Genomic DNA, 16,756 nt, shown 5'->3' on the forward strand with positions numbered 1-16,756 from the left:
CATGGTTTGTACTCGTCCTCCATCAGAATCTTGTGAGTACAAAAAGAAGGATTGATGCCCTTGATATCCATGATTTTCCATGCAATGGCTCTCTTATGAAGTCTCAGAACCTCGAGAAGCCGATTTTTCTCATCCTTTTCCAAGATGCTGAAATTATGACCGGTAGGCGACGCTCCTCGTCCAGAAATGCGTACTCGAGATGTGGCGGGAGTTCTTTCAACTCCAAAGGCGTCGGATCGTCAACCGAAGGCTCTGCTTCCCCCTTTTTCTCATGGTCGATTTCAAGAAATTTCTCCGGACTCTGGGAACCATCGTCACCAATCTGATAGACTGGCTGCTCGAAATCGTGGCCCTCCTGCGTAATGCCAATCAGGTCCCCACACGACAGACGTGTGTCCGAGTCAATCTCGTCGATAGTACCTTGAAAATGAGAGCACACACATGCATCAACAATGTCGACGTAATAAAGCTTGTCATCGTGACATTGCGGATGCTGCATCGATCTTTTGATATCGAATGTCACGTGCTCATCATTCACTCGGAGCGTGATTTGGCCAGCTGCCACATCAACAATCGTCCTTGCTGTATTGAGGAAAGGACGTCCAAGTATCAAAGGTACCCTTGAATCTTCATCCATGTCAAGGATAACAAAGTCCACGGGGAAAACAAATTTATCGATTTTTACAAGCATGTTTTCCACAAATCCGCGCGGATACTTTATTGAGCGATCTGCCAACCGAATGCTCATCCTAGTGGGTGACGGCTCACCCAGATCCAGTTTAGTAAAAACCTTATACGGCATAAGGTTAATACTCGCTCCCAAGTCAGCCAATGCATGGCTAACAGACATGTTTCCAATCAAACACGGGAGCGTGAAACTACCAGGATCTCCCATTTTCGTGGGCAGACGGTTTTGCAGAACGGCGGAACAAGTCTCATTCATCACCACACATGATATATCCTCGAGCTTCTGTTTATTCGAGAGGATATCCTTAAGGAATTTCGCATACTTTGGCATCTGGGCCAAGGCTTCAACAAACGGTATATTGATGTGTAGTTGCTTAAACAACTCTAGGAACTTACCGTATTGTTCTTCATTCTTCTGCTTCTTCAGCCTGCCTGGATAAGGTACCGGAGGAGTGTAATCTTTGACCGGCTCCTGGACTTGTGCTGTACTTGCTGGGCGTAGCCTGGCTTGCACCTCGTCCGGTGTGTCAGTCGGGACCGCTTCAGTGATCGGTACTGAGTCCGATATGACGGGTCCGGTAGTTTTTCCACTCCTGGTCATGACAGCATTCACATCCCTGTGTCCACCCGGGTTTGGTTCTGTATTACCCAGAAGACCGCCTGGGGGTCTTTTGGACATCATCTGTGCCAGCTGACCAACCTGATTCTCGATGTTCTGAATCGAGGCCTTCTGACTCCTCATTTCTCCCTCGTTAGCCAGAAAACGATCTTCGCTTTGTTGGTATCGTTTTTCAGAGCTAGAGAGAAGCTGAGCCATCATATCCTCCAGCTTGGAACTAGACTGAGGGGCCTGCTGCTGGGAGCTACTCCCAGTGCCCTGATTCTGGTACGAATATGGACGCTGCTGGTAGGGTTGGTTGTACTGCTGGTACTGCTGACCCTGCTGAGGCGCTGGAGCACGCTGAGTGAACCCCAATGGGTTCTGATTTCCTGCATTCGCTCGCCACCCAAAATTTGGGTGATTTCTCCAACCGGGATTATAGGTGTTGCTGTACGGGTTGTTCTGCGGCCTCATTTGATTACTCACAAAATCTACCTCTTCGTGGCCCTCATATACGACTCCCTGAAAACATGCCCCAGGCTCGTGTGACACTCCGCACTGGTCACATCCCGAGCCAGCATGCGCAATCATCTGGGACTTGTCGAATCTCGATGTAAGAGCCGAGAGTTGTGCAGTAATGGCCGTGTAGTCATCTACAGCATGAACTCATGAGCGAGATGATGATGATCGACCTCTATCTCCATCCCGACGCGAGCTGGATTTCAACGCAGCTTTTTCTATAATGTCATACGCTTCAGTCGGCGTCTTAGTTCCAAGATCGCCTCCCGCGTTCACGTCTAATCGCTCTTGCGTATTATAGCTGAGCCCCTGATAGAACGTCAAAACCAGCTGTCGCTTGGAGAAGCCATGATGTGGCACATCAATCAACAAATCTTTGAATCTCTCCCAAGCTACATGCAACGACTCGCCCTCGTCCTGGCGAAAGGAAACAATCCGGTTCCGTAGTTTGTTCGTTTTCTCAGGTGGAAAATATTTCTGCATAAACTGCTCCGCCAACTGATTCCAGGTCCTGATGGACCCGGCAGGAAGTGACATAAGCCAAGCTCTAGCTTTGTCACGTAACGAAAACGGAAACAACCTCAACCGAATCGCATCCTCCGAAACACCTGTAATCCTAAATGTCGAACAGACAGCGAGAAAAGCAGCGATATGTCTCCCAGGATCCTCATGCTCACGTCCGTCAAACTGTACAGAATTTTGTACCATATTAATAATACTAGGTCTAATTTCAAAAGTAGGAGTATCTATAGTAGGCTGAAGGATACTCGGCTCCAGGCCTGCCCTTCCGGGCTGGTTTGTTTCATTTAGCGGTCGGTCGTCGTCCGCCATGACGACTCTCTCCTCGTCCCCTGAGCTTTCGTCTTCAGAGATAATCACCGGCTCGTCGATTGCATTTGCTATGCGTTGTGCAACGACAAGCGACCTTTCGCGCAGCCTCTTACTTCTTCTAAGATTATGCGCTGGTTCTTCAGTCGGCTCAGCAATAGCGGGCGCGGGAGTTGAGGACATCAACCTGCATACGAAAAACTGACACAATGAATATTTTATTAATAAAATAATGCTGTTTTTTTTTTTTGAATAGAAGCAGAATATGTATAAATATGGGCTGTAAAATTTATAAAAATCCGAAAATGGGCCGAAATTTTTATAAAAATTAAAGCAACGAAAATAATCGAATCGGCTAGTACAAGAATGATTTTTAAGAGCCGAAAACTCAAAGAATAAATGGATAAATAAATCCGGATTTGAACAAATAAATAGAATAAAAATTTACAAGTGTACAAATCAATCACGAAAATGAATAAATTGAATTAAAAGCAAGAAATATTAACAAATAAATCAACAAATAAATAATCATGAAAAATATACACAAATATTAACAAGTATATACACCGATAACACAATGACTCGGGTCGTTCCTAAAACTCGCCATTCCCCGGCAACGGCGCCAAAAACTTGGATCGTGCGCGACTATACATATTTTTGCAATGAAATTACACACGAATTGGTTTTAAATTTATAAAAGTGATTATTACTTTTACATCAAAACACACACGAAAAGGGGCAAGTGTACCCCGTCATATATGTAGTAAAGTATCGGTAAGAACCAAGTATCGATCCACGGAAATGGGCGGAGAAATAATACTAGACCTTTGTCACTAAATTACCGGTAAAAACATAAATTGTCTTGGTTTTAATTAATCTAAATTAAGCATAAATAAATACTTATAAAACATAGTAAAATATATATAAATAGCCTTGCTTAATACACAACCACAGCATGTCAACTAAGTCAGTTTTGGCACTAGAAGCATTCGGTCAATTTTCCATTTCGAGACAATTAGTATCCCTTTCGGGAATCCTAACATGACAATCATTCGGAAAGTTAAAACGATAAACACACTTTAACCACCTAAAATTGTTCTTTAACGTGCGATTGATTAATGTCTACAAAAATCTCCTAAAAATAAGTTAGTCATCCGTTAGGAGTTTTCTAACCTCACTTAATCAAGGAAAGCAACACCAATAAACACAATGCAACCACCGAGACAAGCATAAACTAGATTAAATCACAACCGAGTTCATTTTACAAATCTTGCACATAAATTCACCAAGATAGCAATTTTGGCCGAAACTACTAACTAAGCTAACAAATCATGGCAAGAATTCGTAACAACACCATCTAACCCGTTAGAGTCCTTCCGTGAGGGCAAGCTCTCTTGATTAATAATAATTGCATTTTATTAAACCACTAACCCGTTAGAGTATCATGGTGCCTACATTTTAACCAAGTTAAACTAGTTAACCAAATTAAAAGTTTACTAATACATGATTAAATAAGCTTCATTTTTCAACTATCTTACCTAACCAAGCACCAATCATCCAACACAATTACTTATAATCAAGAAATCAATATCAATAACAAGGTTGCAAACTAATCATCAAAGATAATCATAGAAAACACTTCAAAATGTCATTACAAACATAGATAGACATGCTAATAGCTATAATCAAGCAAGGGATTGTTGTGTTTTTGCCCAAAGGCTTACATTAATACATAATAATCAGTCTAGATGCTTGAAACATAACAAAATTATGGAAAGATTTGAGAAACCAAACCATAAACAAGCATAAGAATGAGAATCTGGATAGTAAATGAGCAAAACCGGGCAATGTGGACTTGAATCCGAGTGAAAGCAGCAGCATTCGGAGCCTCAAAATCGCCTGCAGAGCTCCCAAAATATCCAGAGTTCCTACTAAAATGGTTCTGTTCTGTTTAAATGCTTTTTCGAAGTTGCACGGCCGTTCTCCCGATCGCACAACCGTGCACTTTAAGCATTATTGGTGGTGGGCCACCATACTGTATGACGTCACAGATCGTTGACTGGTCTTCGGCCACGCACGGGCGTTCCACATTTGGCACGGGCGTTCCACACCGGCATTTTGTTGCACGCCTTGACTTGTGGTCGTTCAGCTCCGAGGTGTTCCTGGGATGTCGGATCCGCACGACCGTTCTTGATCGGGAACGGTCGTTCCATATCGGGCTTGCCTTCAGTGCCTTGCACGGTGAGTTGCACGCCTGGTTCACTGCCGGGTCTTCTTGGTTTGTCGGATATGCACGGTCGTGCATATGGCCGCATGACCGTGCCAAACGCCCAGGTCAGTTTTCTTCACAGAATCTTCGCAGCCTTGTCGTTTTGTCCGGAATGTCCTCGTTTTCGCTATCATCTTGTCTGGTATGCTGTTTTAGGCCTGTAAACAAAAATGTAGATAATTAAGTATCCGAATGACGGTTTTACGGCCGAAAACGCATAAAATGGGGGTAAAACGGGGGACTAAAATACGTGTAAATTAGCGAATATCACAAACTCTAACCTCTGATCTATACAAACACTGCTATGCTAACTACTGATATTACATTTCAATACATAAAACAAACATAAACTGCTGCTGCATCCTTCCACTGCTGTGAACCCAGCAGTACTTGTCATGATCAGCAGTGCTTGAACCAAGGCGGTAGATTGAGCAGCAGAGCTTTAGTTCTTCAACAGACTTTGACTTGCTCAGCAGTTGTAGGTTAGCAGTTTGCATGATCAGCAGATAGGAGGTCAGCAGATGTTGAAACCACTTTCAAGGGGAGAGACTTGCAACCAAACATCTGCTTATTCTGGATCCATTGCTCTGATCCAGTTTTGGCTTTTATTATCTGTTCCTTTGGCAGGGTTCAATCCCAATAATCTCCCCCTGGAACAGATAATGCCAAAACTCTTCATTATTGTAGATCTTTATTGCCTCATCAGCAGTTCCCTTATTTGCCCTTTGAGTTGCAATTCAAAGGTTAAGGCATCTGTATCATCATCATCCCTGCTAAGTGGAAGATCAAGGAGATCCTGCAAATCTTCAAGACTCAGGCCAAGAGCTTGTTCCCTTGTTAATTTCTTCACTTCGCCATCAGACCTGAACATAGTCAATACGTGGGTCTGTTTATCAGTTTTCCACTTTAGTACTTTTGAGCCTGATGGGTTTCTTGGGAGATTTTTATTTGAAGAGGTGTTTGGTGATGCTGGCCAATTCATGACTAGCTGAGCAGTACTTGCAGATTGTTCCAGTTCAGATTCTTCTTTCATCATTAACATAATGCCCCTTTTTACAATGGCATTTCCAGCAATTAGATCTTGAACTGTTTCAACACCCAACTGATTTTGACTCCTTCTTTTGTAGATGGCAGCACCAGTAGGAGCAGTGATTCTTTTGACTTGCAGCTTTGGTGGTCGTTTTGAGACCTCTGCTTTGGAGTAGTCGGGTTTTTGTGGAGCTGTTGGATATTTCTTCCTTAGTTCCTCCAACCTTTTATAGGTGGCCCTGACCCTAGCTTCTCCCCACTTTGACACAGAATTCTTTGACCCATAATCAGCTGTTACCAGCTCCTCTTTCATTCTCTTCAACTCTAAGGCTTTGTCAGCTTCAAACTGTTTGAATTTTTCAGGAGGAGTCTGCTTGACCTTATTTTTGATCATTTCTTGAATCCTGGCTGCTTCACTCTCAAGCTCAGGAATGGTCCAGTTTTTGTACATGTGTTTCTCCCCCTTGTATTTCTTGGTTGCCATGATGCTTTCAATGTAGTCTTTTCTAAGAGTTTCATCTGCTCTTTCTGAAATTTGTTGACATACATTCTTTGCAAATTGTTCTAAGGATCTGACTTGTGTAAGCAAGAATTGGTAATTCTGCTGAATTTCTCTATCAGATTTTCCTTGAGCATTTCTTTTTTAGATATCCTCTGCTTGTTTAGCTTTGACTTTCAAATATTCTTCAATATTGTTTGGTCTTGGATATCCTTCAACTGATGGCAAACTCCTTTTAGCAGGGTCATCCTCATAGTAAAAGGACATAATTTCTTCTCTGACTGTTATGAGTTCAAGAGGAAATTGGACACCTGCAGGAGGTAAGGGCTTGTAAATTGGAGCTGAAGAGAGAGGAATGGGTTTTGGAATTGTGACAAGTGCTTAGGATTTTGAAGCTGTTGGTGGTGGTGATGGAGAATCATCATCTGATATGATAACCCTTCTCCTTTTTATTTTAGGAGAGGCAGATGATGTTTTGGGTGGAACAGTGGAGGTGGTTTGAGTGGCAGTTGTTTGTGACTGACTAACAGTTGTTGAAACAACTGGTGTTTCAACCACTGTTGTCATTACAACAGATGTTTTAATATCTGCTGTCTTCTGCTTTAAGGCAGGAACTGATGGTGAAGATATTGTTTTTGGTGGTGGTAAGGCAGTGGTAGTGGTGTGTGTTGAAGTGGTGTGTGTTGAAGTGAGAGCAGTTGTTGTAACAACTGAGGTACCAGCAGATGTTGATACAACAGGAGTTTCAGCAACTGTTTGGGTGGAGGTTTGATGTTGGTGGCTTTTGGATGGTGTTTTTAGAGTATGCTTTGGAAGACTGGATGGTGTGGACTTGGGTTTCCTTACTTTTCTAGTAAGATTTCTTTTTGGAACAGGATTTTGATCATCCTTTTCGCCAGAACAACCCTGCTCATTCAGCTTCATAAAAGCTCTTTTCTCCTCATTCCACCTTGACAAATCCTTTGCCGCTCTATCCCTTTTTACACTTATGATACCATCATCAAGTGCATTCTGGGTAACATCAACCTTCTTGCTTCCATCTGGCAAGGGAATTTCTCTGAGCATTGCATCTTTTTCTGTATCAAGATATAGCCCATTATCAATCCCTTTCTTTATCCACTCCTTAATTTTCTCCCCCTTTTTGGCATTATCTGAGGGGATTTCATCAATGAAGAGAACTGTCGGAGGAGCAGTGACAGTGGTTGTCAACAGATGGGCCTTGATAGCCTTGATGTCATCTTTTGAATCCTTGAACCTAGACTCCATTGCATTTTTGAGCTTTTGAACATGTTTTTCATGCTGCTGCTCAGCCATCTGGTGTTGTTGGTGTAGAAATGGTTGAAAAGATTCCAGAGCTCATTTGTAACATCTGCTGGTGGTGGAGCAGGTGCTTGAGGTGGAACAGCAGTGGATGGTACCATTTGAACTGTTAACAACTGTTGCAGCATTTCTTTGATTTCTACAGCAGATGTATCCAGTTTTTCAACTTGTTCCGTCAATTCCTGGTACTTTAAATCATCGCCCAATTTAATGGGATCATCTGATTTCCCACTAGCAGTGGTTGTATCAGAGGTTGAGATAGGGAGTGTACTCCTAACATCAACCACTGATGCCCCTTTTTCTTGGTACTAGGGTCTTCTTCCTTTAACACTTGATAATCTTTTGATGGAACCAGTGGTTAATACAAACTCACTAGCAGATAACAGAGGTGTTATGGAAGGAATTGCCTCCAAGGAAGTCTTATTGATGTAACCACTGTCCAAGAGTAAACCTGTAGGTTCAACACTTGTAGTGGCTGCCTCACTTGGAATACCACCAAGAGTTACTTGTAACTCAAGGGGTGTAACCTCCTCAGGTTGTGTTGGTGGGTTAGCAAAGATTGATACATCAAGCCCAGTCTCATGTTGAGGTATTTTCTCATGAACAGGTGAGTGAGAAGAATTGGTTTGTGCTAGGTTCAAATCAATTGCATCCAACAGTAGTTTGGTGTTTGGGGGAATTGGGGATGTGAAGGTAGGTTTAGAAAGCGAAATTGCCCCGGGTATTGGGCTGTGGATAATGGAAATGAGTGCTTCCAGAGCATCATGATGTGGTGACCCTATTTGTACAACCTATTTTTTTTTTTTTTTGTGAAGAGACGGGAGGAGTTTCGGCTAGGGTTTGAGATATTTTTACCAACTGCTGTGAGGAAGTAGCAGCAGTGGTTTGTTGTGACTTTTGTGCTATCACAGGCAGTTGCTTTGGTATCCCATCCTCCAGAGTTGCCTTTTTGATGGGTTTGGGGGTTTTTGATTTTTCTTTTTCTGTGGCTTTTTGGTGATTTTAGGTGTGGGTTTCAAGGCAGTTGTTTGGCTACCTTGATCACCTTGAGCAGTGGGCTCAGCAGCAGATACCTGAGGAGCAGTGTTTGCTGCTAAAATCTGCTCAGGCACCTCTGCTTATGTTTTGCAAGGTGTTGACATTCTTGTAAATGTTTCAGCAGTTAAGCTGTTTATTTGAAAAGAGTCACCTTGGTTTATTACCGCAATATCATATTTACTAAATTTTTTCTCAAAATAATAACTCAAAAATCTTGGAAACAGTAAAAATGATTTTATTTCAACATTTTTAACCAAATCATTGAAGATTACCTGGGAATAATTAAAGTTTTCCTCTTGAAGAATAGCATATCCCAGGTTTTGAATCTTCATTGGTATTTCATTAAAAGAAGTGGTTTTATTTGAAACACACATGAGGAGGGTATGGAATAAAAATCGTGTTGCAGAAGGGAAGAAACCTTTTTGTAAGGTATCCCTCTTCATCATTGTGTCTGCATACCCTCGCTCAATGAAGTCAATTTTTAACTCGTGTTTAGGGAAAGAAACTTTACCTTCCTGATCATCGAGCTGAAAGACTTCTGATATGGATTGCGGTGTGATTCGGACTGCTTTCTTCTGCAGAGTAGAGTTAATGGCTATGACATCTTCTCCTTGTGTTTCAAGGGTACAATTTTTCCAAAACTCTCTCTGAGTTTGCAGGTAAATGGGTGCATCAACGGTTAACAAAGTTTTGTACTTTGATGCATTGAGCATATCGAGGATGGAATCAAATGTGTCGATGTTGTCGGGTTTTGTGAGAAGACCCAGAAGATTATGAGACGGTTTGTGTGGGATTTCTGTGGAGGTAGCCTTTTGAGAGGCCCCTTTAGACGATTTTGCGGATGATTTCAATTTTGTCATTTTGAAGATGTGGATCGAAAATGATTTTGTGAAGAAATTTGATGGAATGGATTGGAAAATGCTTTGAGAAGAGAATTATTAAGAATTCAATTCGACAGTAAAACCCTGTTTGGGCTTTGAAAAGGGGGTTTTATGGAGGAAAAGCCAATGCTGACGTGGCAGCGGTTACAAAAGGTCTGACCACTATGTACTGTCCGCATGCCATCCCCTGGTGAAATGAAGGACAGTACTTTTGAACAGTACATTTTGTGAAAACAACTGGTGAAGACAGTAGTTTGTAATGGTAATGGAGAACAGTGGATGCTTTTAACTATCAGTAGATAGCTCAGCAGTGGATACAACACTGATTTTGAACATCAGTGTTTATCAAAGGAAAATGAGAACAGGGGATGACTTTCAGCAGTGGACAGACTTTTGAGGTAGAACAGACTTTTGAACCCATCAGTGGTTATGGCAGACTTTTAGGATTTTAATGAAAAATTCATTTTTAGCTATTTTATTTTTGATTTTCTGAAAACATTTTAATGCTTTTATTCATAGAAAAACAGGATTTTGCCTGTTATTCCATGTTTAGCATGCCAATCCTAGAGATCAAGCTTTCAAATGTGGATGTGTCTAATGCTTTGGTTAGCACATCTGCCAGCTGATCCTTAGTTGAAACATGATGCAGAGAAATCAAACCTTTTTCATAGCAATCCCTCACAAAGTGATGTCTGATGTCGATGTGTTTGGTGGTTGAATGGGAAATTGGATTTTTGATGATATTTTCTGCTGCCTGGCTGTCCAACATAAGTGGTGTCTTCAAGGCAGTGATACCAAAATCCAGTAACTGATTTTAAAGCCAGAGCAGTTGGGCTGTACAGCTTGCAGTAGCTATATATTCTACCTCAGCAGTGGATGTGGAAACAGCTGCTTGCTTGTTGCTTTGCCAAGACACTAAGCAATTGCCTAGGAATTGGCACCCTCCTGAAGTGGACTTCCTTGTTTTATCACATCCAGCAAAGTCACTATCTGAGAAACCTGAAAGCTCAATTTTACCATCAGCTGGATACCAGATACCAAGTGTGGGAGCACCTTTGAGATATCTGAAAATCCTTTTTACAGCAATAAGGTTTGACTTTCTAGGGGCTGATTGGGATCTTGCACAGACACATGTTGCAAACATAATATCTGGTCTAGATGCAGTTAGGTACAATAAGGACCCAATCATGCTTCTATATAAAGTCTGATCAACCAAATCATCCTTTTCTTCAGACATGACCAATTTATTGGTTGCAATGGGTGTACTACATGGCTTACAATCATCCATATCAAATTTCTTTAAAAGTTCTTTGGCATATTTGCCTTGATGGATGAAAGTACCATTTTGCAGCTGCCTTACTTGGAGACCAAGAAAGCACTGGAGTTCACCCATTGCACTCATTTCAAACTCAGCTGTCATGAGTTGCCTGAACTCTTCACACATTTTATTACATGTGCTTCCAAAAATGATGTCATCCACATAAATCTGGACAATCATCAAATCCTTCCCTCTCCATTTTAAAAACAGTGTTTTATCAATCCTGCCTCTAGTGAAACCAATGGAAAGTAAAAAGGTGGACAGAGTTTCATACCAGGCCCTTGGTGCTTGTTTCAAGCCATACAAAGCTTTATTTAGCTTGTAGACATGATCTGAATTAAATGGATCCTCAAAACCTGGAGGTTGACAAACATAAACCTCCTCTTGAATCTTACCATAGAGGAATGCACATTTAATATCCATTTGATACACCTAGATGTTGTGGTTGACATCAAAGGCCAGAAAGAGTCTGATAGCTTCAAGTCTTGCTATAGGGGCAAATGTTTCATCATAGTCAATGCCCTCTTCTTGTCTGAAACCTTGAACCACAAGCCTGGCTTTATTCTTGACAACAATACCCCTTTCATCAGTTTTATTTTTGAAGACCCATTTTGTGCCAATAGGACTCACACCCTCTGGCAATGGAACAAGCTCCCATACTTGTTGTCTTCTAAACTGTTGGAGCTCCTCTTGCATAGCTTCTACCCAGCTGTTGTCTTTCAGTGCCTCTTGGTACTTGACTGGCTGATGGAGTGATAGAAAACCTGCAAAAAGACAAATGTTTTGGGACTGCTTTCTTGTGAGCACCTGTCACGACCCCCGACCCACCCTGGACGGAATCGGGTGCCGTGAGCAGTCCCGTGGTACCGGTGATTATTTTTGAAAAACATTGCAGCGGAATTTTCATCAGGACCGTGAGTTAGGAAAAATATCAGAGTTTAGAAAACACCGGATTTGATTTAAATAGATGGGATAACTCCCTATTTTAAAATGGTAGCTTTAATAAAGATAAATTTTATTTTATAAAACAATATTTCTTTAATAAGCCATTTCTTGATGCCTTTCAGTGCCGTATCCAGCCTTATGATAATTACCTGAAACATGTTTGAAAAAGGTTTTGTCAGCGGGAATGCTGAGTGAATTCATTCCATTTTTATACAAATATATTGTTATGCCTTACAGTATTAAGGTTTTATATTTATTTGCATTTACCTTACTCAATCAGTATTTTGTCACATAATAGCAATTCCAATATAACAGCAATAATATCACTCATTGGTTTACTTTCATCCAATAGTGAATTAATCAAATAACTATACTTTACTGTTATTCAATTTATCTATCATTAGGCAATTCCTATGACTGGGTCATATCACTGTTGATCATTCTTTCAACTAGTGACTCTGACCATATCACTTGTTCATAATACTGTTGATCATTCTTTCAACTAAGGTCTTTGGTCATATCGCTGTTGATCATTCTTTCAACTAGCGATTCTATTCATGGCACTGTTGATCATTCTTTCAACTAGTGCTTCTGGTCATTATCACTGTTGATCATTCTTTCAACTAGTGACTCTAATTATAACACTGTTGATCATTCTTTCAACTAGTGTCTTTGGACATATCACTGCTGATCATTCTTTCAGCTAGTGACTTTGGACATAATGATGTCTTATTACTTGGTCAAATATATTATTTCTAGCACCAAATCATGCAATTCAGAATAATGACATTTTATGTCAATTATTATAACTTATCAAAATATGTTAATTCACTAATTGTAATAATATGATATAATAACTTGACTTACAAATAGAATACAGTATACTTGCCTTTGTTATGGTATCTGCCATTTAGATTTATATATAATAATTATGGTTATGCTAACTTTCCGGGTAATAGCAATGAGAATCAAATAATGTATAATACCTCCTATACCAGTAAAATATAATAACTTAATCACTGTAAGTATAACTGGTAACCATTTAGGATTTTTAGAAAGCATTTTGTAATATAATTGTTTCACAAAAAGGTGATAAAACTGTGATAAAAGAGTATGGACTCACAAACGGTGAGAAAAGAGAAATGAACTCACATTGCAGATTTCTACGGGTAAAGTTTAGTCTACAGATATCCTTGATATATTGCTGATTCAATTTGGGCAGAGTCTAGTCTACTGATTAGCCTAATTCACACAAACGGGGTTGTAACTAATACAGCAATTACGACAATTCACGAGATTAAACCTTCACAACGATTAATCAGTGCAATACTCGATAATTCACTTGGATTCACAACGAATAACAGAGCATAGTCCGAATTCGAACAGCACTCTAATATTCAAGTCGAAATCACGACGAATAATCAAAGTACAAGCTCAATTGAGCAGCACCTGGACTATCGTTGGATAGTTATAATCGATCGGACGTTGAATCGTAATAGCGATCGAGTTATACCCTGATTGCGGCAGCGTTTCGATAATTGTGTGTGTGTGTTGGACTGTTTTGCTTATAACTTGATCTACGTAACTCGGATTTACGTCGTTTCAAAGACAGAATTCAAGTCCCAACCCCCTCTATTTATACCCGAAATTTGACACCGTCGCGTAGCGCGAGGGGTACCCCCATAGGCGTCACGCTACGCGAGTGGTAACCTATGTTCATAGGGTAGCTACGTGTGTAACTAGGCTTGCTGTGTCGACAGTTTCGTAAATTTCGAATTTTACAAATAGTTATGAGGATAATCGTTAGCTAGGGTTTTGCCCCCCCCCCCTGAGTTTTAGGAGCCCTGATCCTGATTCTGATTGTTCTGGAAATTTTAGGGTTAGTGCAGAATTACTTGGGTTTCTCAATTAGGGTTTCCTTAATAGCTAATTACCATCCTAATTATGGTTTTAGTGACAGTTGTTACATCCTCCCCACCTTAATAAAAATCTCGTCCTCGAGATTTGGGTTATGATATTTCTGTTAGACTTATGTCATAATTTAGTCAATGGAACTGGATTTTAAGGTAAATGACACAGAGTCAAATTTTGTGAATACTAGTTGTATAAGTAGGGTTCAAAAAGTTCAACTGAAATAGTTCAAGAAATCGATGATAACTGAATGAGATGAAATGATATAGTTTCGAATAGGACTAGGTTCAAGTCAACAGATATATGATCAAATAGATATCTGTTTACAGTTAGTGAAATGACTTTTTAGAATAAAATTCATGATCAAAAGAAAACTTACTTTGATTGGCAACTGAGGAAAACTCAGAATCAATAAGGTCAGAAATAATGGCACAAAGATCATTGTTAATTATCGAATCATATCAAGAGAAAAATCAGTGTGTTGACATTGCAAGGATACACTGGAATGCAATAAAGTTTAGTGTATCATACAATTATATCAAGATTACTTTCATATGATGAGTCAAACGAAAGACATAAGTGGTTTTGAATGGTTCGTATGATTAGGATTAGCCCAAGCTACAAGTTTATAACGACTCCGCAAGGTGTCGTAATGATTGGAATAATTTCAATAATTACGGTGCTCGAACAATTTCACCGTATAATCAACTAAAAGTTTAGATGAAGAAAACTTGGATACTCATTTCAAATAGGAGTTTCAATTGATGATGAAAAGACAAAATGAAATATTATAAAATTTTCGATGATAGAAGAAACGTTTAAGAAGTACACCGGAATATGATACGAATTTGTGTACTTTTATCTTAACACATAGTTGTATTAAGATTGGTTAAGAATATGAACCAAAAATTAAAATTCGTATATTAGGAGTGAAATTGAAAATAGTTCAAGCTACAAATTTATTATGACGCCACAAGGTGTCATAGTAGTGGTGAATGAAACGAGTTTCACCATGATGTAAATCAAATGAAGTAAATCCGAATGTTTCAAATAAATACATTAGGATTTTGGATTGAAATTGAAATGATCAAAGATGATAAAGCAATAAAGATTGCGAAGCGCTCGATAGATACACGGAAATATGAAATGAATTTGTGTATCATTATCTTAGCACACGATTGTGTTAAGATTGTTTTGATAGAATAAATCAAAGTGATTCAACATGAATGAATAATTAAACCCGTATGTAAGAGGTGCAACGAGATTAGCACAAGCTTCAAATTTGTGAAAACGTCACCACAAGGTGATCGTGACCAAATAAATGATTCAACGAAAGTGAAAACCAAACAAGTTTGGTATGGATCTGAAATAGAGGAAATATTTGACGGAATGTATTTATTTATGAACTTTTATTTGTACTAGGGTCAAATAATAACTTAACTTAGATATATATCAGTGACTACGTCTGGAATCATCTCTACTTCTTGTGTAGTAAGTACGTATGCTCGCGCGTTCGTCTTAGCTCCGTCTGTTGTTCTAGCCGTGGTGTTAGACGCTTTGGTTAGTTTTGGGCAATACGGTTTGATGTGTCCGGTTTCCCCGCAATTGTAACAGATGTTAGTTTTCCTTCTACATTCTTCCTCTGTGTGCCCGGTCATCTTGCAGAAGTCACAGTAGGGTGTGTTCCTAAAACGACATCGTCCTGAATGCGTTTTGTTACTATTTCTGCAGATAGGTTGCTCTAATGACGGTTCAGTTTCTTTCTTCTTGAATTCTTGGAAAATTTTCTGGGCTAACTCTTTCTTCTTGTTTTCTTCTCTTGTGCGGATTAGTCCATCTGTCAGCATGTTAGCTAGTTCAACTGCTTCCTCAATAGTCTGTGGTCTAACGGCCTTAACTATGTCTCGGATTTCGCTAACTAATCCCCAAATATAAATTAGTACGGGTTCTGGCGAAGCCAGAGTTGGTACCATTCTTGCATATTCGAAGAATGTTGTCGTATATTCACGACAATTCACATCTATCATTTTATGATTTAGGAATTTGTTAGTTATTCTTTCCTTTTCATAAGGAGGACAAAATTTTCTTTCTACCATTCCCTTGAATTCTTCCCAGTTAATGGCATAAGCCATGGTCCTTCCTTTTGCCTGAAGAATTGTATTCCACCATTCTAAGGCTTCTTCCTTAAAAAGATTAGATGCATACATCACCTTATCTTCTTCAGCACATTTGCTGATCGTAAGAACAGCCTCTGTCTTTTCCAACCATCGCAGAGCAGCCGTGGCACCTTCACTGCCCGCGAACTCGGTTGGTTTACAGGCTAGAAATTCTTTGTAGGTACACCCGAGAGTCATCGCCTTCTTCTTCTTAGGAAATGGGGTTTTGATAATATCATTATTATCACTATTGACACTATGGTTAAAACTATCGTCACGGGTATGCTTACTGCTCATAGCTTTGGTGGGTTCTATGGGATTTTTAACAGCTTTAATTATTAAAGGTAAAGCATTAGCTATTCCTTGAGCTATTAGATTTTCTATAGCATTTTTATCCAAAGGATTTTCATTATTAGCATGAACTTCTGGATTATGTGATACTTCATTCGACATCTGGATTGCAAATATTTTCACTTATTAATATCACATAATAATTAAAACAAAATAATACCTCCAGGATATTATATGTGTATATTGACATATACATATTCATGTACAACACATAAGTTAATTTGTATTAATTTCCTAACTTTATTGTTTAGGTATTAAAGAACACCTAATTAGCTTAAACAAGTGGCTTAACTTATACTAAGGCATCTTTTCTTATTCAACCTTTGAATATTATCAGATGTGCTACCAGTTAATAGCAATCTCCTAACTCATTTATTTAAGTTTAAATATTATTATCACAACAC

The sequence above is a fragment of the Helianthus annuus genome, chromosome 11 (genome assembly GCF_002127325.2).
Source record: "Helianthus annuus cultivar XRQ/B chromosome 11, HanXRQr2.0-SUNRISE, whole genome shotgun sequence".
Classification (NCBI taxonomy): domain Eukaryota; kingdom Viridiplantae; phylum Streptophyta; class Magnoliopsida; order Asterales; family Asteraceae; genus Helianthus; species Helianthus annuus.